Source organism: Pogoniulus pusillus, chromosome 16, assembly GCF_015220805.1.
Source record: "Pogoniulus pusillus isolate bPogPus1 chromosome 16, bPogPus1.pri, whole genome shotgun sequence".
NCBI lineage: Eukaryota > Metazoa > Chordata > Aves > Piciformes > Lybiidae > Pogoniulus > Pogoniulus pusillus.
This window is the reverse complement of record NC_087279.1, coordinates 11,686,763-11,711,324: the sequence shown is the minus strand read 5'-3', so window position 1 is coordinate 11,711,324 and position 24,562 is coordinate 11,686,763. Positions and strand designations below refer to the sequence as shown.

General features: G+C 43.5%; 1 long non-coding RNA gene across 1 annotated transcript in view; it reads left to right on the top strand.

Moving 5' to 3' along the window:
- Nucleotides 1-13,012, top strand: part of LOC135182215 (uncharacterized) — a 28,324-nt gene extending 15,312 nt beyond the window's left edge. The window contains exons 2-3 of the long non-coding RNA XR_010305103.1: nt 10,978-11,215; nt 12,608-13,012. This is a non-coding gene — a long non-coding RNA (uncharacterized LOC135182215). The remainder of the gene's footprint in view (nt 1-10,977; nt 11,216-12,607) is intronic.
- The last annotated feature ends 11,550 nt before the right edge of the window (nt 13,013-24,562 follow it).

Genomic DNA, 24,562 nt, shown 5'->3' with positions numbered 1-24,562 from the left:
CAGGCAAAAAGATCATACTGTGGTGTTCAGGAGACATTTCATTGGTGTAAGCATTTGGCCAGTTACTATTACTTACTTACAGGCATGTTGGTGTTTTGCTAACCATAAAGGACAACAAATCCTTTGTATTAGATCTAATCAATACAACATGCAAGTTTAAAAGACATGTAAGAAGAGAACCAATTTCAGGGTGGAAGTGTAGTGTGGAAACCTTTGATAATTTTCTTTATGCAGCTCTGCCATGCCAAGACAGAAACCTGACCTAGCTCTGTCCAAGCCATTTTATGGAACAGAAGGAGTGCAGCTAATCCACTGAGACTTGTAGCTCTGCTGAGATGTAGTGTTTGGTCTAAGCAGGCCATAACCTTCCCATATTAATAGAGATTTCTGTTATTTGTAACATTTCAGCAAACCCAAAACTTACAGTTTGAATATTTTCATTTTTTTCCCTCTTGCTCCACACTGGTAGTAAAAACTTGGAAGTTTTGCTGATGCTGTTTGAAAAGCAGTTATATACCTAACCTGACCAACTATAAACTTATTAAAGAAGCAGTAAAGCTAAAACTGGATGTTTTTAAATGAGTTTTGTTAAGGTTCATGAGAACTTTCTTCATTTACAGAAGGAAACCAAATCAAGCATGTACCACAGTGTGTATAATGCAGGAAGAACTTGGCATTGGCCAAGCTTATCTTGGGCCGTTCCTTTACCTTGTACAAGCTGTTGAATTGTGAAGTTGCTGCTTTGGTCTTTGTCATTCTGACCCTGGCTTGACCTCTTGATTTAATCTGGAAGTTGTTTAGGGAACTCTCTATCTAGCATTCTCAAAACATGGCAGTGGAAGTCTGCTTTCTATCTGGCATTTGTGCAGCTCTGAGTAAATTGCTCCTGCTCCAGCACTTCATCACCTGTGCTACCACTTTGCTCTGAGTATCACATGTATCATCCATTAGCTTGCCTTCTGGTATCATGACTCTGACGCTGCTCTGCTTCTACTAGAGATTTGCAGTGCCTTGCTGACATGCAGGGTATTAGACACCCAAAGAGCAACCCTTGCACAAATTGTGCCCTGGTCCAGTCTCTGGCCTCAGGAACAATGCAGCCTCAGGAAGGACAACTCACTGGCAGGTCTCTGATGCCAGTTTCCAAAGAGATCACTGTATGACCTTCCAAAACCTTTGCTTTTCACTTGGTAATGAAGTACTAATTAGTGCCCCCTCCCCCCCCCCCTTTTTTTTTCCCCCCTGTGTTGTCAGTCTTTAACTACTCAACTTCTAGGAAAAGTGTCAGATGAAAAACTGAGGGAAAGACAATCTGTGATCTTTACTGTAATCTTTCTTACTTTAATTTCTTTCTTTTAACAGCTGTTCTGGGTTTGGGAGGACAGACATCCTTTCAATCTGCTTTTTCCAGCAGCCCGAGTGCAGGGCTATGTTGGTGCATATGGCTAACCACATAGCCTTCAAGTGGCAGGGTTTGTCATAAGGAGAACTAAGCTCAGCAGTGCCTCACCTGCCATCTTCCAACAAGGAGTGGAAATGGCACGGGGAGATTTATGCAGACTTCCACACAGCAAAGGGGACTGAGCACTGATGATAGTCTCATTTCCCCAGAGTCCAGTGGTGGTCCTCAAACTTGTGAATGCAGTGTACAGCCATGGCTTCTACCCAGAGCATCCACCCATGTCCCTTGAAGACCAGTCTCTATTGACTACCATCTCTATGTTTTCTTCTCTGTTGCTCATCACATGTGAGAGGTCCTTTCTGTAAGCACTCACAAAGCCATGTCATTACCCTTCTTTGTTCCCTACCTTGCTGCTGTCCTTCATCTCCTGCAAGGTGATGGATGCTATGCTGACACCTTTGCCTGCTCTCCTGACACATTTAATCCCATCACTGTGTGTCGTTGCCCAGATTTCATCTTTCATCTTTAAAATACAAGTTTTTGGGAGCATGGAGTGGTGTTTTGCATGGTAGAAGACAGTGGAACCTGTGGTTAATGTTCCTGCGTACTGTGTCTGATGGTAAAGTACATCACGCTGGATGTTTTTAGCACAGTCTACCTACTGCTCTGGTCCACCTGAGTAATAAAAGCTAAGAGCTGCCTGGCAAACCAAGCAGAAGACCAAATATTTGAGTAACACAAGCCATATGTGCATTCAGCCAGGGAACAAGGGCATTGCTAGCAGGGAAGGGTTAATCCAGTCATTTTTGCCTTTTTTTTCCCCCTGCAGTCCCTGCCGGGTGGATGAAAATGAATCACTTTTCATTCTGCTCTCAGTCAGCCGAGATTGCTCTATAATTTTGTTTTTAGTCATTCGTGACTGAGACCTTCTCTGGCAAATTTAGTCAGCGAATGTTTTTGCTGTTTAGCCCCAGTCGTTTGAAATCTCGGGGCAGAGTGGGTTTCGTATTGCGACAGCTGAGAGATGAGCAAGGGGAAAGCTGATGGATGTTGATAGTTCAGGCTGATGATATTCAGCATCGTTTCCATATCCCACATGGCCGGGCAGTGATACTCAATTCATTTATTCATGATCATATACAAAGGATTTAGTCTTCAACATCATAATAGCTTGTGACCTTAAAGGGACACAGTCAAGTACTTTTTGGGCTGGAATTTAACCTACTGTAGAAATTGCTATCTGCTGAGAGTGATATATAATAATACCTGCAACCGTTGCCTTTCATCTGCTGCTTCTATGTACTCCACACACATTACTGGTGAAATGAAATCTCCTGACCATTAGAAGAGGTGGAATTATCATTTTCCCTTTTAACAGGAGGAGAAACTGAGGCACAAAGAGGTTAAACCACTTGCCTCATCCAGAGTCAAGGACAAAATTACATGTAGGATTGAGGTCTCCCATTCCTGTTATGAACAACGTCTTACACATGCTAAACAGTTCATTTGTATGGTTAATTCAGCCTTAGCTCTTGAAGGAAAGTTTCAGTAAGAATTTGAAAGGTAAAAAAAAACTTTCCTAAAATGCCAAAGCTCTCTTTGTTGGCTGTGCTTTAGCAGCAGTTAGCAGAGAAGTATTTCCAGTGTTGTCTCAACAGCATCAGCTATGCTTCTGGTGCACAGACCCCAAAACAAGTAAAACCAAGATGTGCAAAGTATTCCTGCTCCATTCAGAGAATGACGGATAGGGAGAGACTCAACTGGGATGGTCCTGGACAGTAGAGAGGGAAGGCAGAGGCATGTGTAGCTACCCATGAGCAGGACACAATGGCAATCAGTTTGATGAGAGACATTTTGTTCCCTATTTTCCAAGAGGAGGTTACGAGCACTGCAGAGCCATGCAGCCTCTCTAAATGGGGTCCTGGTTCACTTGTCATGATCAGGAAATAAGTCTGTAGCAGGATTGCAAAGGGCTGTGGCACAGCTGAGGCATCCAGTCGTGTTAGTGTGGTGAGCCCCTATGGTTTCTGTGGAATGGTGCTGACTGTTGACAATAGAGACTGATGGAGAAGGCATTTCCATGAAGTTAATGGCTGGTTGGTGGAGGTTAGGGCCAGAGGCCATTATTACCATTGTAAGTTCTGGAAATATAAAAATGCAGAGAGAAAAAAAATAAAGAAAATTGCCTTTTTATATAGCAGAGAGTTTAAAGTTGAGCTGCCTGTTGCCATGGCTACAATATTCAGTTTGCAGTCTTTAGTTATTTAAGACCAAGGGCTTGATCTTGCTGAATCAGTGAACTCAATGGAAACGTGTCACCCAGCCTCAGCAGGGGAGGAACGAAACCGCAGTAGTGTGATAGCCAAGGAGAGCCCATTCCCATCCCATTACACACTACAGCCCCTATGTTGGAGGAGGTGCAGGAGCAGTGCCCAGCAAGGAGGTGAAAATGGATCCAGACAGTTCCTCTTCAGTTCACAGGCCAGGATACTTCACACTGGTTCTCAGCTCCTCATGGTACAGCACGAGCATCTGTTGAATGGAAATGGTTAGGTGTAGGATAACTCCTGTTTGTAAACTGCTATCAACTACATGAATACATAGGCCATGTCAATAATTCTTAAGATCAAGATGTCTTAAAAGGAGTTTCTTTCACTGGCAGTTAGACAATGTCTCAGCTGTTCCCCTTATTCCCAGAATGGGCTTTTCATGGTTCGTCCAGCAATGACATCCTTGTTTATGATGGAGAACTGAAGTCTTCCCAGTGTGGATGTTCAAATTCTTGTTAAAGTGTATTAAGACCCCTTAGAGATCCCTGTTTGCTTCACAGAATCACAGAATGTGTTTGCTTGTCTTCATCCATAAAGTCAAATAAGACTATGGTGGAGTACCAAGGAAGTGGAACCGGTAGGTTTTTTGCCACTGTCTTTGTTGTTTTTTCCCAATGGCTTCTCAGGGGGACATGCTACCAAACAACAAGCCGTGTTGTGAAGCACTGTCATACAACAGAAGTAGGTCCTAACTGTGTGCCTCGATCCTTTTCTTCTGTTTCTCCACTTGCCAAAGATGAACCAGAAGGATTTTGTAGTCTTTAGAGAAGGAAATGAGAAAATAAAGTACAAGATACCATTCTCTGGTCAGAGACAGCACAGTGTGCATACCCCAGCCTCACAAAGTATCTGCCCAGCCTGAGACAGAAAAAAGCCTTGCAGTTGCAGAATGACTACCACATCGGAATCTGAGCTGAAAATGTATGGGTATGATTCTCTCAGTTGGATCTGTCTTCTAACATTTATCTCTGTGTAAACACATTATCTCTCAAATGATCACAGTAGCTTAGTATCTACTGTAATGCTGCCATGTCCCAAAGCTGCATTGCAATGCCCACTAATTTTCTGTGGATCCCTGACCACAGAATTCACCTTCTAGGCTGATCTTAGGCATATTCAGTTTTGGACATCTGTATGTTGGCTGTTTCCCTGGTAGATAATATACACTCCCTATTGCCTCTAAAATAGTGATGGTCATGCCCTCTTTGAGATATCTGTTTCTTGTATATTGTGGCTGCTATGTTTTCTTCCTTACCAGACAGGAGTAGAGTACTCACCAGATCAGCCTCAGAGCTTCTGCTACCCTCAAGTGAGACTAGATAAGAATACCCCATATTGAGACAGAGACAGGAGAGTTTTATCAGAAAGGAACATGAGCCAAATAAAAGCTTTTGGATTTCACTTCAAAAAGAAGATGCCATTAGCAGCCCCCTTTGTGTTTGATTACATGGGTGGGCAGGCATCTTATTACTGTCCTGAGCAAGTGACAGAGACTAGCTGCCTACTTGTGGTTAGTAAACAGCACAGAGAGACTGAATTAGTGTGAGATTAAAAGATTCAGGAGGAGAAAAAAGGAAGTTTCCAGGTAAGTTAATCACACCCAGATGACCAAGGAGAGGTCTTGTCCCCTTAGGGAGAACCACACTTAAGTCATCAAAAACTCTGGAAGGCGAGAGGAAAGAGGCTTTTCCAAGCATTAGCCACATCCTATTTACCACCAGAATCATTCCATGCTTCCTTCTAGCTCTTGTTCCAGCCACAGAGCCCTTACACACCCCTAGCCTCTTTCCACAGTGGAAACTGTGCCAAGTCTCATATTTGGAGATAGCATGAAATATTGTCCAAGTTTCCAGTTTAGAGCCGACTCTCATTACAAGCAAAGCACCCCACACCCTGTTGAAGAACAGGGGGTTGCTCACACTTCCTTCCTTCTCTCATGAGGATACTTTCCAGGGTGTGTAGCAGCTGTTCCCAACACTTCTGTTAACATTTCTCTGCCCATATGCCAGTGATGCAGGATCCATAAGTGCGCTGGGAACCAGGGAAGTGATGGTTTCCCTATTCATTAAACCAAAACAACTTGTATTGGGAAATAATTGGATTGTACTTAAGATGGATGACACAGCTGAATTTTCTTTTATAAATGAGTTGACTGCTGCTGCCTTTGTGTGTGAAGCTTAAGACTTACAAACTGCTAGATAATGCTTGTTAGATCTACAGATGGTAGTGGGAAAGGTTGTTGAGACTCCCTGGGAGAGGTCTTTCTCCTGCACCAGCTCTGTCCATTTCTTAGAGGCTTTCTAGCAGAGAAAGAGAAGTTTCAGTACAGATCACTCTGCTGTGTAGTCTGGTGTTTGCTGGAGGCTCAACTGTTTTGTCTGTTCATGGCTCAACTGTTTTGTGGGTCACAAGCAAAGGCACATTTATTACTTCATCATCATTGTTTATGCTGTGTAGATTTGGGCTTCATGTAGCATGGTCACCCCAAACTCAGCACTGAGCCTGGGATATTGGCCCATGTCATTTCCTGTCCCTAACTTAATGTGCTGCCTTAGCACATCTTGTCATGCTTGCACAGGAATTTTATACTATTCTGTGTTGATAGATACTCTCTTTTCTCCTTATGTCCCAATCCTGAAGTTTTTCCCCCCTCTCTCATCCTTCTTCTCTCCTTCCTTCTCTTTCCCTGAGCTGTCAGTACTAATAAACACAAACCATCTTTAACTACCCCTCACGACATCTTCAGCAACTAAAATCCCTGCTAATGGTTTGTGAGAACCTTCCATTGATTGGCTTAATAGAGAATACAATTGCCTCCTAACTGTATTTCATGTTGATTTTAAAGTTATGCCTCCTATCCCCATCTTTGGCGAGGAGCTGTTAACTCTTTCATGCTGCAGTCCTGATGTGGCTGCCATTGCCTACTCTAGTTGCTACCCACTTTGGAAATGGGGAGGTTGGGTGGAAATTAATAAAATCCTTAAGGGAAGTATGTGAGATTTCTTTGCAGATAGTGAATATTTGCTGAATAGAAGACACATTATGAGGGAAAGTAAATGTTACTGTGAGAGGGTGAGAGCATGGGTTACTGGGTTGCTGTATTCAACTTCTAATATTAAGAACTCAGATCCTTTTCTGTCAGACTTGTGTTCCTCACCCATGTTGAAGGAAATGAAAATAGTGCTCTTCTTAGGACTTCTCTGTTGTCTAGGTTTTGACAACATTTTAGAGAAACATAGCATGTTGCCTGGCTCTGCTGCCACCCATTGGAATGCTTTTCTGTGTGCATGGTTTATGCAACTTTTCTGTCAATAAACATCTTGGTCTGCACTTTTTCTAACATCTTTGTGAAGTCCACAGTGAAGATTTCCTTCCTTCTCTGTACTACTTGTGGAGATTGCCTCAGTGGATGAAAATGGACTTAACCCAGCCACCCAAACAAGCTACCAGAGTAATCTAACCAGCAAAATAGCCTGCAGTGTGTCTGAGAGTCTTAGGTATCTTTTGAGATCTCTTTCCTCTATCTGACTTCATTACTGCCCCCATTTCTGGTCTTCAACAATTCGTCACAATGGTAGAGTAAAGTAACGACAGCATTCCTTATGGTAAAAATATCTGCTGTCATCCTAAAGGGTCCAAATGTACTTTGCCAACATGTATGGCAAGAACCATTACAGCCTGGCTGTGTGCTTGAAACACGCTGAAGTATGAGGAAGGGAACCTCACTGTGTTCCTTTGAATTGTTGTGTAGATGAGATAAAGGAGGGGTATTTTGTAGTGGTGGGAAGGAGTTCTCAAATACTAATTCGATCTGGGCAAACAGGATAAATCCCCCATTGTGGCACAGGAGTCTTTAGTGGCAACAGTAATTAAGGATATCGGCATTTCAGTTTCTTCTTAAGTACTGCTAGAAGCACAACTTCCTTTTAGTTCTGCTGAGGGATTGGTTCAACACCAAGAAAAGCTCTCCCTCAGAATAATAAATACTGTTTTCTGGGACTTTCTGCCTCTCCTGCAGGTCTCTCTTCCATGGATCAGTAAGGGCTGGTAATAATTAGGTGATGAGATTTGACAAGATCACAACACAGACTGATACGGCTGCAGGTTTCTGCCTCAGTTTTCAATTATTATTTATCTGAGCAAAACAGCTCCTCTGCTACATTGTAGTGGTTCACAGGATAATTTTTCAAATGAGCATTTTAGCTAATAGCCCATAATGGCCCAGATATGCAGACTGAACCTCCTCAAAGATTTAGATGTGTATGGTATTTACCTGTAACAGCTTCAGCTCTTGGACCGATTCCACAGTAATGCCTCTTTCCAGACTGGATCAAGGCAGAGTATGAAGACTATTACAACACTCATTCTTTCTGTCTCAGGAATGGGTTCCCACAGTTGATACAGATGCTCTGCCTGTCTGCTATTAATTTCCTGCAGATGGAGACCCTTCTTAGATAGCAGAGAATCTGCTCCAGTGACAGCATTCACATCCCAAGCAGCACGGTGTCCTTGCAAAAGCAATTTGTGCACATCTTTTTCATTATTGATTACACTCAGACTCACCTGAAAACACGGCTTTTAAACAGTCTCAAGCCATTTCTCTGCAGGTGTGTATCTCATGGCTTGGGACATTCCCACCTACTGCTGTGAGAGAGAACAGATTCTGAGATCAGATAACTGCTTTTCTGTGAAAGCTTGGCATAGACGTCAATACAAGCACTAAAGAATATACCATTACAGTCCTGATTTGGGCTGTACTGCTCATGATTTTCTCCTGCATGTCATTTACACTCTTCTTATCCATTTCTGGTGGTGATGGGGGGATGAATCACATTACTGCAGCTGGTAATTTTAGAAACACTGCCTGGGAATGCTGCTAAATATAGAGGGGTGAGTAAAAAGGCCTTCGTCTTATCAGGCATCTGTGTAGGTTCTTGGCATCCCGTAGACACAGGTTGTATCACTCCTGATTTAAGGCTCTGGAGAACCTTTGATGAAGCCATGCCTGTCCATCACAGGGCAAAAAGCTGCCTGGAGCCAGCAGTACATTAGGCAGAATGAGAGGTCTCCCAGGGCCAGGCAGCACATTGGCAGTCTGTCAGGTAGGACTCTGCTGATGAGCGCTGCCACCGAAGGTTTAATTTGAGATCCGATCCATGTTATTTACAGGGGATCTTGAGGCTAAGTAGAAAAGAAGAAACACTTGATTTGTATGTACAAGCTGAGGGGTAAATACACAAGCTGCAGTTGGTGGAGAAGTAGAGACATACAGACCTCTAGGCAGATGCTAGAATACATATCTCCCCAGCAGGAAGAATTAAAAACACCATTAAAAGCCAAATGAATAAAACTATCACGTAGCTCATGCCTGACAGCTTGGCTATGGGGTCTTTGGTTGCCTTACATGAGATGCTGATGCAAAGATCTCTTCAGACGCCAGCGCGGTTGTAACTCATAATCGCAGTGACACTCTCCCTCTCAAACAGTTCTGCCAGGGCCACTCCTGAGAAGAAAACCAGGACTCTTACTCACTAACATGGTCTCTTGCTAAGTGAAGTCTGATTCGCATGCAGGCATGGCTTCCTGAGCAGTCAGTGTGCACCAGTGCCAGCAGAAGGGGGAAGGTCAAGACCTTGCAGTCAATAAGGCTGAACTGAATAGGAGTAAGAGTAAATTTCCAAATAACCCTGCAGTGCCAAAGTAAGACAGCTTTACTGGTGCAAAGCCACAGCCTGCTCTTGAGGACAATGGGAAAGCAATTACAAAGTTTACACTTTTACAAGCTTTGTTTTCCTCCAGGAGCAAGAAGTCACCCCAGAGTGAGTTCCCACAAGTGTTTCTTCACCTGTCTGCAAGTGAAGGCAGTTGGAGAATTATTGTATCCCCACAATTTGTGGTTTGGTCTAGATATTTTGTTTTCATTTTCAGATTTCTCCCCTGAGACTCAAAATACCTTCCTTTGCCAAGTACAACTAAATGTTCATTAAATGTCCACTCCCAAAACGATTTTCTGCCCCCAAAATGTCAGTGGGATTATTTAATCTGGTTCCATTTATACTGGCTCCCAAAAAGCAACAAGATGCCAGTACATGTCTCCATGCAAATGACATCTTGCAGCCCTGTGATAACCAAGACTTGGAACATTCTTGGATGTGGAAAGGGACAAGCAATGGTGTCCATGTGTTTGTGTTTGGTGGGTGATGGAAAGGAGAGCCCATGCAGAAAAGACCTTGCAAGCCAGAGCAGAAGAGAGCTTTCATCTTCTTCCAAAGGGAAAAGAGTCTGCATATCAACTGCAGAACAGAGGTCCAATTTCCATGCCAATATCAAATGAATCCTGCATGTCAGTGCAGAAGGAAATTTACAGGTCAATACAACAGAACTTTTCTGTGAATCACACTACACACACACAAAGGTGCTCACACTGACCTAAAAGCAAACGCTTTTTTGTCCAAATTAGCCCAGAAGAGAGCTTGCCTACCAATGGAAAAGAACCTGCCAAAAAAAATCCCTTGTAGCTGCCTTAGGAGAAAAAGAATGACAGAATCAGTCTTTTCAGATCTAGACCAATTTGCAAGGTAAAAGAAAAAGTCCTATGATAATTAAAAATTAAAACAAGACAACAGTGTAAAAAATGAAAGAAATGAATAAAAACAATTAGCAGAGATGAAAAAAACAAGGATGGGAATGATACAAATTGAACCTATTATAAGGCACTAATGACATTTGAAAACCTAATTTTTACATTGTCAAACCATTTTGATTAAGTGTTAAACGCTGCTCTTATGAGCTTGGCATATATTGTGCGGGAGCAGTAATTTCTGCCTTTATCTTTCTCGCTTTCTCTGAAAAGGTGCTCATGTGCTGAGAGAGGCAGCCAGCACTCATGGGTTATCAGGACTCCTTGCCCTTCCTCTACACATGCCAGGGCCCCCCAGCCCTGCCTGCTAATGGTTATTTTCATGTTCACAAGGAGTGGGGCCTGAGCAAGGTTGGTGGGCAATGAGGAGAGAGAGGCAAGAAATGATGAAGACAGACTGGGTGCTGATGAGAGAAACAGACGTCTTTCTATCTAGGAAACTTCTCTCTTCTTTTCCTCCCCCCTTTTTTTTTCCTCCTTTTTTTTTTTTTTTCAAAAATGGAATAAGCAAAATAATTGAAAGAAAGAAAATTGACTTTTTATTGCTTTTTAAGTGCTTAACATGAAGTTTCATCTAGTGAAATTATTGTTATTTTTATCTTTAGCTGCGTCGTTCATGCTTCCCCTTAAAGAAGATATTTCTCCAGTTCAGGATGCCAGCTGCAAGGAGCCGCACGGAGAATGACAATGGCCTATGCAAATACAATGCACCAGCTATAAAAGCCGCTCCAGAGCCCCCGCCCTTGCTGAGCCAGAGCTGTTGGTGGTGTGGAATGCGGCAGGCAGCAAGGCCTGATCCCAGAATGTGCCGGGTGGCTGAAGCTCCATTTGCAGCAACTGGAGGTGAGAGTGCTCCACACTTTGCAGGAGTCCCTTAGTATTACCGGAACTACGCAACAGGAATTCACCAGCAAGGTCAGAGAGTGCTGCGTCCACTTACACTTCAGGAAGGCTCAGGAAGGCCAAATGTGGTTATTACTTTGGACTTTGAGGTATAGGCTTGATATTAGGAGGAAGTTCTTCACAGATAGAGTGATTTGCCATTGTAATGTGCTGCCCAGGGAGGTGGTGGAGTCACATCCCTGGAGGTGTTCAAGAAAAGACTGGATGAGGCACTTAGTGACATGGTCTAGTTGACTGGACAGGGCTGGGGGATAGGTTGGTCTGGATGATCTTGGAAGTCTCTTCCAGCTTGGTTGATTCTATGATTCTATGATCTTAGTCTTTTGAAGAGTCACTTCATACCCCAGGCCCCCATTGCATCAGCCCGCAGACGCCCCTCTGTGTTTCAGAGCACGGGGTTGTCTTTTCTTTCCAGGTCTCCTCTGCAAACTCTCACTGATCAAGATTCAGCAAGGTAACACACTTGGCTCTGGTAGAATTGTTCAAGGACTTGCTAGTCTACAATTGGTCAGAAAAGTGAGATCAGAGGGAAAATTCTATTGGGAAATGGAGAATTTTCAGCAGGAAAAAAAGAGTATTAATATTTTTTTTTCCCTTAAAAACTGAGAAAGGACCAGAAAAGCACTTTTGCAGGTAAAAATGATTATATGGTGGTTTGGACTGTTTCTGGGTCCTGCGCACTCCTCAGCTCTACCCATATGCTGTCTGGGGGATAGGTGGCAGACCAGAAGTACACAAGGCAGCATAATGGTCCACATAAAGCAGTGTGTGACAACATGCTTCTCCCCAGCACCTGTAGATCAGCATTAGAATCAGGACATGTAGGTATTGTGACCAAGGGCAACAATCTTCTAAATGGTGATTACAACTAAACTGGGATTGAGAGTGGGGGCACATCTGGAAATTCTGGTGCAGAGAGAATTTCTCTCCTTTGGCATGGCAGAAACTTTTTTTACAGAGACATTGCATCCCTCGGGATAAAAGTTTTGATCACATCTTAGTTGGTGCCAACCTGACATAGAGGAAAACTTATACACTACAAAATGCTAAAAGATAGCTAAAGGGAAGGAGTCAGAAGAGGGCGTAGAGAAATAAAATTAAATCAGAATCATTGTAGAGAAAAGAGGCTGAAGGCAGAGTGAAAATACAGAAGAATTTCTGGAAAGTAAAGATTTTAAAAAGAAACAAATGCTGAAGAAAAAAAAAGGGGGAAGTGTGATAAAAAGCCATGACATAAAGCCAGGCAGCGTGGTCAGTGTCCTTTACATCAGTTTTTAGTGCTCCTTTTCAGCTGCCCTAGGAATAGTTCATAAACCACAGTGTTTATTACAGGGGTGGTGTCAGCACTGCAAAGCGATTTCGCGAACGTTACCACTGGGGGATTGCATGTTGAACTGGCCTCCATTGCAGCTGACAGGCTCAATAAATTCACCAAGATCAAGAAGAACACAGGTGACAGACTGTATTTGCAATACGCATGTTCTTCTCTCATTGTGTTCCAGAAAGAAAGGAATGTGAATCCCCAGTGCTATCAACCACCACATTTTTATTGTAAGCCTTACAAAACCTGATGCTAAAGCCTGAGCTCTCAGGTCATGCAATTATGTGAGCCTCTGCTTTCATTTTTTAAAATGTCAGTTTCTAATCTCTCTACCTGTGGAGAAAGACCTGGAAGCACAAACATGTGCAGACTGAAAGCCAACTAATTATTGATTTTTTTTTTTTGTTATGCCTTGATGCTGGGATTCTTGATTTTTAATTCCAGAATACAAACGGTGGGCACAATGGTTTTCTTTCAGTCAGCATCAAGACACGTGTGAACTTCTCACCATTTTACTCCAGTTTACAGACCTGGTATCTCAGTGAACTGCCGTTTGAAAAACCTGTAATTCTTGATGGGAAGTTGCACAGTCTTGACCAACCTTTAGTTGGTAGTAAGTGCCTCATAGAAGTGAGCTAACACAACCAAAGACTATAAATCTTAGCCAGCTTTTATTGCATGGAGATACATTCCTCATATTTGAAGTTTACCGTATTTATAGGCTCCTTCTATTTAATGTGGCTGATTGCTGGGAACAAGCATCCATTAAATCCCATCAAAACTGGATACAGCTCTGCTGCAACACTATGAAGAACCATGAGGATTCTGGACTGGAAAAATCCAGACTGGGATTCTATTCAAGAATTCATTTCATGATGTAAGTGAGAGAAGGAGCAGCAGTAAATCACAAAGAGGGAATGCAGGCAGCTGGGTGATACATTGCACACCAAAAAAAAAAAGTAGCAAGATGTTTTAAACTCCTTTTCTGCTACCTTTCCAGGTGCTGCAGCCACCTCTGCCAACAGTGTAGACATAGCAGAATGCATGACTTGAAAAAAGAGATGTAATTTCAGAAAGACTTGACTTCTTTGAGCAAGGCCACTGAAGCATAGCTGGGATTCCTCTGCTTGCTATCCTCCTGGCAGGTACCAAGTAGCTCTGTGGTCTCATGACAAAGAGCAGTGGAAGTGAAGATTCACTGAGAGTTAGAAGGACTTAGTCTACCCTTTCTAGTTACCTTCAGCTCTTGTATTCCTGCCTTGCTGCAGGAACTTGCTGCTTTATTCTCCAGTGCTGTGCTAGAGCTTGTCTCCAGCTGTGCACTAGGAATACAAATCATGCAAGTGCCGCAGCAGGGCAAAAGGGAAGGCAGTAGGAAAAGCTTCCCTCTGCAACCACAGCTGCTGAAGCCATGGTGCAGCTCCCCTCAGGATTGTGTAGGAAGAGGGCTGTGATGCAGAGCTCACTGTGCAGTCTGGTCTCTATGGAGCGTGCAGCATCTAATCCGTGCATGGATTCTCTTTGCAGAGAAAGAGGCAGTTGCAGGGTGCAGATTCTTCTGCCAATGTGCCCCTTCCCACTTACAGTGTAACTACTTTGGAAAACATAGGACAGACAAGCAGAGGCTGGAAGACTGAAATTTTTACAGAGTCAAATCTTGGGAAGAAGCAGATTTCAGATATTCAGGTCCATGTCACCCACATAAGGACTCAAGTTGTTTGCAGGATCTGGTAGTCAAAGAACCTATATTGAAGAGGGATGTAGAGTTAGTCATACATGCTGACAGAAGTCCAGGTGCCCAGATTTAGTATATAGGAGGAGTGTGTGTGCACATGTCCACATCTGCCTCTGTGTGTGTGCTTGCAGGACAGAAAGCAAGCGAACTGACCATCTGTTCTCTCTTCTACCACTCTCCTGGTTTTAACCTAGCTTACATTTTCCCTGCTTTCTTGCCTCCCCACCCTCCTAGATGTAGTGCAGGTTATCTAACTCCGTTCAGTGCTTTGGCAATGGAGACCACCAGCTTGAGGTTAGTGGGGGTGAAATGGTGATCTCATCCTCAGTTCCTCTGTGGCAGCTACCTTTGGGCCTCGACAGTGCCATTAGTACACTGCTTTAAAGTGCAGAGTGTGGCCTGAGGAACAACAACTGTCAGGAATGTATTTGACTAAGAGAATTTGTCACGGAAGGGACAGTGCAAGCTGTGGAAGTGAGCAGTAAGAGGGAGAGGGAGCAAGGTTTAGGAAAGAGAAGAACTAAGTGAACAGTATGGTCAGATACCACCCTGCAAGACAAACTGGCTCTAGACATTCTCAGACTCAGCAACTCCATTCTTTTCCTGGAAAGAAAGAAATCAACAATGACAGAAAAATTACATTTCTAATGTACTGGACTTGAGGTGCAGAGCAGTTAGGAGTGGGATTTCCCAACTGGTCACCAACTGCCTTGTCATCCTAGGGTTTTCTTGGATCCTTTGCCTAAGCAGAAATTGGGACATTAGCTTTCCATAGCTTTATTCTTTAAAACCTGGAAGCAGAAGAAATGCAGTGCTGCCTACCTAATAAGAAGGAAAAGGCAGCAAGGAGTCTTATGAGCATTTCTGCCACTGACTCATTGCATGGTTTGGTAAGGTTTTGTCTTTTGCATCACAGCACTCCTGTAAATATGGTCGGCGTATGTAAATAGCCTTGATGTGGTTGGACGAAATGCATGTAAGAAAGGGATTTGTAAGAGCATACCATGATAGTACAGAGCTTTAGAGAAGACATGTCTTCCCTAGAGTAACTATGGATTCTTCTCATTTGTCCTTCAGCACAGAAGCTTCAAGACTTGACATTTAGGTGTCTCTCCTGTGGCTGACTCCTGCCACGCTGTGAAAGGTGTGTGAGTAGCAAACCCCTATGACGGGGCAGAGTCCTGCAGAGCAGGGCAGTGGCTTTGGAAGCAGAGAGAGGTATTTCTGCAGTTGCTGACTTGAGCAACCAGTGAAAAGAGAGAGATACCGCTACAGGACACTTCTGTTGAAGGGGAGTCTGATAGGATGAAGGTCATACAATGAAAGCACCCTTTGTGTTGCTGACTCAGACTTTCTCTGTATCCCTTAATGATAGTATTCTCCCTCTCCCAAAGTCAGGCTATAATTGTCAAGTTCTTCAGTTCTTCCTTTTAAAAATGTAATTACATTTCTAGTATCTCTGTTGCAGACAAAAAGAAATTAAATCCCAGTTTTCTCTTGTGGGTTTTTTTTTGTTTGTTCATTTGTTTGGGGGTTGGTTTGGGCTTTTTTGGTTTGGTTTGGGCTCTTTTATTTTGAGTTTTGGGGTTGGGTTTGCTTTTTGTTGTTTTTTTGGTTCTTTGTTTCATTTTGGTTTGTTTTGTTTTAAGAAGGGACAAATAAAAATTGTGGAACTTTTTAAAAGAGTTTTGGTACCTTATTCATGACTCCTGGAGGTCTGAGACTAGCATTGCCAAGTGAGTTAGTACTACCAGTATCTCAGATTATTAAAGATGGAAACTGAAAACTAATTAGGAGTTCATGTTGGGTTTTTCCTCTAATGTTCCACTCAGCTGGTTGGAGTGATACCAGCCTGTTTAATTTCCTTTCCTCCTGCTTGTCAGTTCCACTCTCTGTTTTTCATATTGGCGGAAAAAGGTTCCTGGATTCATGAGCACGTTTCAGGGAGGGAAGGCCTCTGTCAATCTCCATCTTACTTTAAATGAAGTGAATAGGAGATTGCAAATTTGTTTTTTGATGACGGTTTCAAATTTACAAAACTTACATTTTTGCAGCTGTGTGAACATTCACAGGGGACCCATTGTGCCAGTGGAGAGCCTTCTCTACAGTTGCCATATTCATTATCCCACTCTTTCCACTCTTTCCCCCGTCTCACTCTTACCTTCCATTAGACATGCTCTCACGATTTCATGCCTTCCCTGCAAAGTTGTCTTTCTCACTCTACCTGTACTAGCCCTGCCCTTTTCTCCCTGAATGCCTCCTTCCCTGCAGTTGTGACTTCACACCATGTGTGTCTCCTTTTCTGCCTGCTATGTGGCCATTTTTGCTCTTCTGCTCTACTCCTCTCTCCTCTACTCCTCTTCTGCACCTCTCAATTTTCCTCTCTGCCTTTGTCTTCTGCCGCCTCATTCTTCCATCTCCCAAGGGCTACTTTCCCAGGAGAAGCTAAGTCGAATTGATCTGCTATTTAATTACCTGATGTGTTCATTGCCTGTGCCTTCTGTTTGCAAATAGGCCTGCCTGAAAGTCCCTGGGGGAGGTGAGGTTGTGTGGCAATGGGGGGAGGCGGATAGATGGGCTGGCAGGAGCTCAGCCAGAAGGCAGCTTCCTCAGAAACAAAACACCTGCCAGTAACACCTGTGCTCGTAAATGTTTGCTGCTATCCTTGGTCGGACCCAAACACCAGGAGAATGAATGTGTCTATTCCGTGGCATCAGACCAAGGCAACTTTCTGGCATGTGGAAAAGCTTCTAACTAGTGCTTATACTGAGTATACTATGTTCGTGTGGAGAAATGGAAACCAAGAGGCACACACCTCTGTAATTAAGGATATGGGCATAGTGTGAGTCCTCCTTTCAGGCCAGTAGCATCTGCTCCAATGGACCATGTTAATGCACCTCCTCATGGGATGGGTGGGTTGCACCAAGATGTGGATGAAAGAGGACCGTGACCTTGTCTTCTTCTGAAACCTTTCACTCCAGAATTTTAAGGGACTTGGTCAGAATACATAGCTTCAACCCTCATGGAATTTCCCACACAGGCTCCTTCTTCCCTATCTGACAGGTGCCAGGAAGTAGTTGACTCATTCAAGGTCATTGCAATTATCTCTAGTTGCAGTTAAGATGATAGAATCATAGAATCAACCAGGTTGAAAGAGACTTCCAAGATCATCCAGTCCAAGCTATCACCTAACCCTATCCAATCAACTAGACCATGGCACTAAGTGCCTCATCCAGTCTTTTCTTAAACACCTCCAGGGACAGCAACACCACCACCTCCCTGGGCAGCCCATTCCAATGCCAATCACTCTCTCTGCCTACAACTTCCTCCTAACATCCAGCCTAGACCTCCCCTTGAGAGCTTGAGACTGTGTCCCCTTGTTCTGTTCCTTGTGGCCTGAGAGAAGAGGCTGCCTTCCACCTGGCTACAACCTCCCTTCAGGTAGTTGTAGACAGCAATTCCCTCAGCCTCTCCTCACAGGGCTGTGCTCCAGGCCCCTTACCAGCTCCGTTGCCCTTCTCTGGACATGTTCCAGTACCTCAACATCTCTCTTGAATTGAGAGGCCCAGAACTGGACACAGTATACAAGGTGTAGCCTGACCAGGGCTGAGTACAGGGGAAGAATAACCTCCCTTGTCTTACTTGCCACACTGTTCCTGATCCAGACCAGGACATCATTGGCTCTCCTGGCCACCTGGGCACACTGCTTGCTCATGTTCAGCTACTATGTACCAGCATCTCCAGGTCCCTTTTATCCTGTCTGCTCTCTAGCCACTCTTTCCCCTGCCTGTAGTGCTGCTTGGGGTTCTTTGGCCAAAGTGTAGAACCCTGCACTTGACTTTGTTAATTCTCATTCCATTGGCCTCTTCCACCCATCCAGCCTGTCAAGGTCCCTCTGCAGGGCTCTCCTACCCTCCAACAGGTCAACACCTGCTCCTAGCTTGCTGTCATCTGCAAACTTACTGATGAAATCCATTCTTCTGCTTACAGATTGCAGACTCGCTTGTCTTCCTTTCCTAACGGGATTTAAAGAGGGATTATATTATGGGTAGTAACAGACTCATTTAAGGGATGTCTTTGCAGAAATCCTGCCTATGAATTGAGCTAGTTTGGCTTTAACACCACCGAGCTGATTAAAGAATATGAAAAGATTAAACATCAAGACAATTGGGCTTGCCAAGAAGGCATAGCTAAAGATTTTTTGCACTGAACGTGGCAGAGATGTCCTTCCCTTTCCCCATATTTGTGCACATTTACCTAACTTGTTTGTCAGAGAAGGAAAATCATGAGCTTCATCCCTCTACAAACACCCCGGAGGCTTCACTTCACCTCAGTGTAAGAGCTGGATGAAAGCCCTAAGCTCCAAAGGCTTTGTCAATTAATAGACATTTTCTCCTCTCTTTAAACACCCCACGTGACTTCTTAAGCTTTAGGCAGCAAAGCGTTCATGGGAGGAGCAGGCCACTCACTAGCACCAGTCACACTGATTTTTGCTGCCCTCCTAACCACTGTCCACGCTGACCCTTGCTGCTAGCGGCACGACACAAATTGTTGTTAAGGGAATAGAAACAGATTACCATGCGTGTATGGGAGAGAGTATTATGTCTGCTTCACCTGATCAGACAGAAGAAATAAAGGAAGACCTTAAAACTGAATAATAATAGATGAGAAGCACAGAGCCAAACTGAAGCAGTCAGAGCAAGAGCTGGCTAGTTGTCTTCACTGCTTTTGTGAAGCAATTTCATTCTTTTCTCTGCAGCACCCAGCTAATGGCATTGCAGGCATACTCAATTAATATGGGCACGGGCCCTTCTGCTGGGCAGGGCTGCACACACAAATTCATATCCTCACATTGTTTCTGCTGGATTTTAGGTGCATGTATTCAGCAGAAGAAATACTATCTGTCTGGTTTTTACTATCTCCCTTTCTCAGACTCCCTTTCTGTCCTTAAAGGCCGTTAGCTTTCTCTGGTTTATTCCTCTGTTGTCTCTCTCTCAGCATTCATTAAGTCAGCAAGCTCTTTGAGAAAGAAGCTAGTTTTCCATTCTGCATATGAAGTGTGGCCCTGATCCTCTTTGGATCCTGGAACTGCTCCTCATCATCTGCAACTGTGCATGTGCTGCACAGCAGGGAGCACAAGATGGCTGTGCAGAGGTGATTCTGTGCCCATGCAGGGCAGAAGTCAGCACCGATGCTTGAAACCAGACAAAATCTGAGGATCCCTTTTCATTTTTCTCCTTATATGGAGGATTACATTAGAGGGGAGAAAAAAGATAAAAACTAACTTAGGAGAAGCATCATAGGGAAGATTGTTTAGAGTGCAGACAAAACACAGAGCTTTGACTCCCTCTTCCTAGTAGCTGGGACAGCAGAATGGCTGCATATGTCCATCAGTGCAGAGCTGGCTAACCCTGTCCTCCCAGCTCTTCTTGCTTCTGACTTTGAGCTTTATGCAGTGAATGTTCTTCACTTTGGTAAAGCACCTTGATTCAAAAAAGCTTTTAGGCTTGTGCCTCAATCTCACTGAAATCCATGGGATTTAAACACATGCTTAGTCTTTATCATGTTCTTGAGTATTTTTCTGAACTGGGCCTTTTATGAGGGTATGAGTCCCTGGGAACCGGTATGAATTTTGTCTTGTCACACACAGCTCCTCATATACTCTTGGTGGAACAATCTATTACTTATTAATGCTGCATATTAAGCCATTTTGCCTGAATATGTTTTTCAAGTAGACATATTAACTACTCATCTTATATGATGTATTTATTTGATTTCCAGTGCCTAGTTACAATATGACAGCAAATCCAGAGTAGGTCTAATAACTGTTTATTCTGTCTCCTCAGGCATGCCTTGATTGCAGGAGGTGGCATGAACTCAGTGTTGGTATTAAGCTACAGAAGTGATGGCCATTCTACAAAATGAAGCAGAGGGAGAGTGACAAATCTCCAGTTGCAGAGCATCATCATGTGAAAGACATTAATCACTTCCACTGGTGTATCAAGGACAGATTCACAGAAATCTATCAGGAAGATTCAGGGCACTTTCTGCTGGTAAGCAGACTACTCTTTGTCTCTTTCTGGAGGAGAAAGGGTATGATCTCATGATTAAGGAAATTAGTTTAGCCCTGAATAGGAGTCCCAGCTGTTGAACACATATATCCTAGGGAGCTCGGATGAGGTCAGTCTGTGTGCTGTTACTCCAGAGCGACTGGCCTGCCTGGGATGCATCTTTGAGACTGATGTGGGAAAGAGGTTGGACACCAAGGACGTGATGGCTTTGGTGGAGGCTGTTTGTCCTTCCTCCTCCTCATGGAGATTAGGGATTTTCTGGGCATTGCCAACAGCTTGGTCCCTGTTATGAGGCACTCCACATTTACCATTCCACACTTGTCATGCCTTCTTTGTCACTCTGTCTGTCATGGTGTCATTAATTTTCACCCCTCTGGAAGGAAGTTAGAAAAATTTCCTTTGGCAGATGCTTCTTTTTGGGCTTCCTGGAGAGCACTGATCCTTTTGTACATCTGTCTGCAGCTCAACTCCATTGTCCTGAGTCTGTCTGTCCTCTAGGAGCTTGGACTTCTGTGCACTCAGGACACAAGTTGTGCACTGGGATACACGCTGAGCCTCTTAAAAGTGTGTTTTTCACATTAGACTGAGGTCTGCAAAGCCAGGGGATTTCTGGCTACCAAAGAACCCTTCACTGAACAGAGAAAGATGTCCACACAATTGGTCCAGAGAAGTTCTGCTGCTGGATAAAGAATAGCAGGACATAGAGAGGCCTTCGAAACAGGTTTGCAAGAATTCGTAAGAAAAACTGAGGCACATAAATTCACCATGGGAGCACATCCCAGTATTACAGCTTTTCTTGGAGTCTGTTTTAGTAAATCATTGTGAAAATACAATGTTCCTTGGTCCTTTCCATAGTACACTGAGAGCCTGATGCATGGAAGCTAGGGAGCTCTGCCAGTTCCATTGCAATGCCTACTCTTTCCAGTAAATCTCTTCTGTGAGGTGTTTAGAAGCAGCCACACAGTTACTAATCCCACACTAAATCCCTTGCTGCTTGCCTGTGCCCAGCAAGCCTCTTCTGAGGCAGCTGCCTCCCTGGTTATAATCATCAGAGAAGACACAGGAGTGGCTGAGAGCAGTGATGGGTACAACCTTTCCATCCCATCACAGGTGGCAAGGACTGCCTTCACCATTGTGGCTTAGGCAAAACCCATCCCTCTGGATTCTCAGGAACAGTTATGGGAACAGCTGCTCTGGGCACTGTGTGAGAGGAAGTGCCAGGGTAATTTCGAGTGGTTTATCATGCTCTCACCATGCCTTGTAGAGGCAAAGCTCTGACAGTTTTGTATTCATTGTCTTGTAGAAAGAAGGTTAACAGTAAGAAGGTGGCTGCAAGGGCTCAAGACTTCTTTAGTGGTTTTCTTAGCACTGTTTATGTGCTAAAAGAAATTGAGTTTTAGAACAAGAGCTCCCTTGTGAAAGTACTGTTAGCTATTTCAGTAAGCAGTGGTACTATGTATTCTTAATAATATTTCTCTGCTGAGCATTGCTAAAGTGTAGGAAGGAATGAAGAATTTAAACACCATCCGTGATTATTTGGCTGTGCTGTGGGACACAAAATAGAGATATAAAACTGGGCCATGGTAAGCTCCTCTTCACTTTGCTCTAGTCATAGTGTTGACTTTGCTTCATTGAGCTCTGAGGCTTACCAGGAAACTGTTTGAACACCATATGTTGTCACCCTGGTGTTTATGGTACAGGAAGTTTTAGGAGACATGCAGCATCAAACTTTTTCATTTACATTGAGTTTGTGATGGCAATAAAAAAAAATCCTGTGCCTTTTGATCCTGAGTAAAGGTGAGAAGAGTTTATCTGCCTCTCTCCTCTGTGTCTTAAGACATCCAGAATTTCAATGTTGTGAGCTCTGATTTGGATTTCTGGCAGCACAACACATGAATTAGATAACTTGTTCTTCTTCCTAATAAAATTAGATAATTTTGTGCTGTTTCACCAACCTCTTCTTGTGTGACTTAGGTGATGAGTCTGTGTGTCTGGGACAGGTTTAATGCCTACCCACCCACAGATTCCTCTTAAGCTGTCATTCTACACTGTCATTTTATCAGAGTTCCCACCTGAGACTGTGACTGCAGTGGTGTGCACTTAGTCTGACTTTCAGCTTGAACTGCTTCCAGCACTGCTGCTTTCCCTGATGTTTTATGATAACTTGCAGGTGATCTCACAAACATTACAGGAGAATGAAAGGAGTCTGTAAGAGCATCTGGCCCTGACTGATTATGTTTAACCTTAAGGGAATCTGTCTGTGATAAACTTGCTTTTACAGTGGGGGAGGGATATTTTACTAAAGAGGAGCACTTTTCCCATGCTGTCAGCTCCCAGACAACTGAAGATCTGTGCTTGACACTGTAGAGAGACGGGGGAGGATATTTCCTTTGGTGTGCCTGTGTCACCATTTAAGCACACCCAGAAGTCATGTCTACAGATCACTTACCAAATCCTCAATATGTAAGATTTAGAAGCAACCATTTGCTAAGCTCTGTTTTCCTGAAGGTCATGTGGTTATCAAAGCAGAATTATCACTAGGAGATACAGCATGTGAAGGTGGTCTGATTAACCACATATAGAAGAATCTTCCAATCCAAAAAGTATTTCTTAGATGGACTGCATAATTTTGGGTGCCCTGTAATGATTCTGCTGGATAATTCACACTTTCTCTGAGGATTAGCCTAGTTGATTTGAAAGACTTTACACTGGGGACAGGCGAGGAATTACCTTAGCTGCAGAAGGGAGTTGTGTTGTAGTGCTCTTAGCTCTTTCTCCATAAAGCATCAGTTCTGGCAGAACATTTGCCACTATCTCACACATTTTGCCATGGTGCTGAACAGCCCTCTTCTTTTTACAGGAATGACGTGTCTTTCTGGAAAAAGGGTTTGTATTCTAAGGCCAAAGTCCCAGGGAAACTGTTTCAGACAGGCCTTAAAGTGATGTAGCCACGTCAGCTCTGCTGCAACACCACGATTCTGTGAACTGCAGAAGAGCTCTCAGAGTGCAAGTGGGCTGAAGCTCAGAGACAAGAGAGCTAATGCTAACTTCTTTGAGAAGCAGCTGGAACATGTAGCATTGTTTCCAACACTCAGCTGCTTACTAACAAGGATAAAAATCTTTTTCTTTTTTATCTTTTCCTGCACAAATAGCTTGAAATGCTGTTTTCCAAGCACTTTCCAAGGAACTCACCCCATTTTTGTCCTGAAGAGGAAGCTCTTACTCTGACTATCTGTTGTAATGGAGTCTCTGTGTGGAATTGCCTTAAAAGACCACTCAATGGTTTCAGAAACCACAGTTCTGTGTAGATAGTATTAGCTGCTGCTTTCCTTTAGACTGCAGTTCAAAGTAACAGTGTTGGTTGCACGTGCAGCAGCACCTGACCTGAGCCCAAGTTTTGTCAGAGGCTGTCTTTCATGCAGTACATTTCCCTGCTGCTCAGAACTGACAGCAGGCTGTTAGCAAAGCACAACGATTCTGCTCCTCTCTTTTACTGTGTACTTTTGAATTTTAAACAATGCAACTTATATTCAGCAGTAGACTTTTTCTTAGAGGGGAGTCTGACAGTGGGATTGGCTAATGGTGGCTTGGGCTAGAGAGAAGCTGAATGTGCTCATATGTATGGCTTATAACCTCCAGAGCAATCCTTACATTTTCACTATAACCAGAAAATTGATTATCTGACAAGAGTCTGACTTCTGACCCAGTTTCCAGATCTAGAAAGATACCAGACAAGCAACCAGACCTTTTTTTGGTATTCATGTGAGTAGTTCACATGGGGCTAATTACAACTGGCTTTTTTTTTTCCACACTGGAAAGGATTGAACCTCCCATCTCTGGAAGTGTCCTATCTTGCAACTCTCAAGCATTAATTTTATTTGGCTTTATATTGAGTGCAACTATTTGGTGATTGCTTCATTTCTGTCACCTGTTTCAAGGCCCTACACAACTACCTGAGTTGCAGCCTCATCTGTACAATGATGTCCCAAATTACAACTCCTACAAAGCTAATTTTGTGGTAGTACAACCAGTAAACACCCCATTGCTGCTGAAGTTTTTATTTAGGCTGTAACCTAATGCTTCTGCTCCCCTAGTGACCTTTTGCTAACTGGTGCTTCTGGCTAAAGAAAACTTTCTGGAATTCTAATTTTCACAGGATT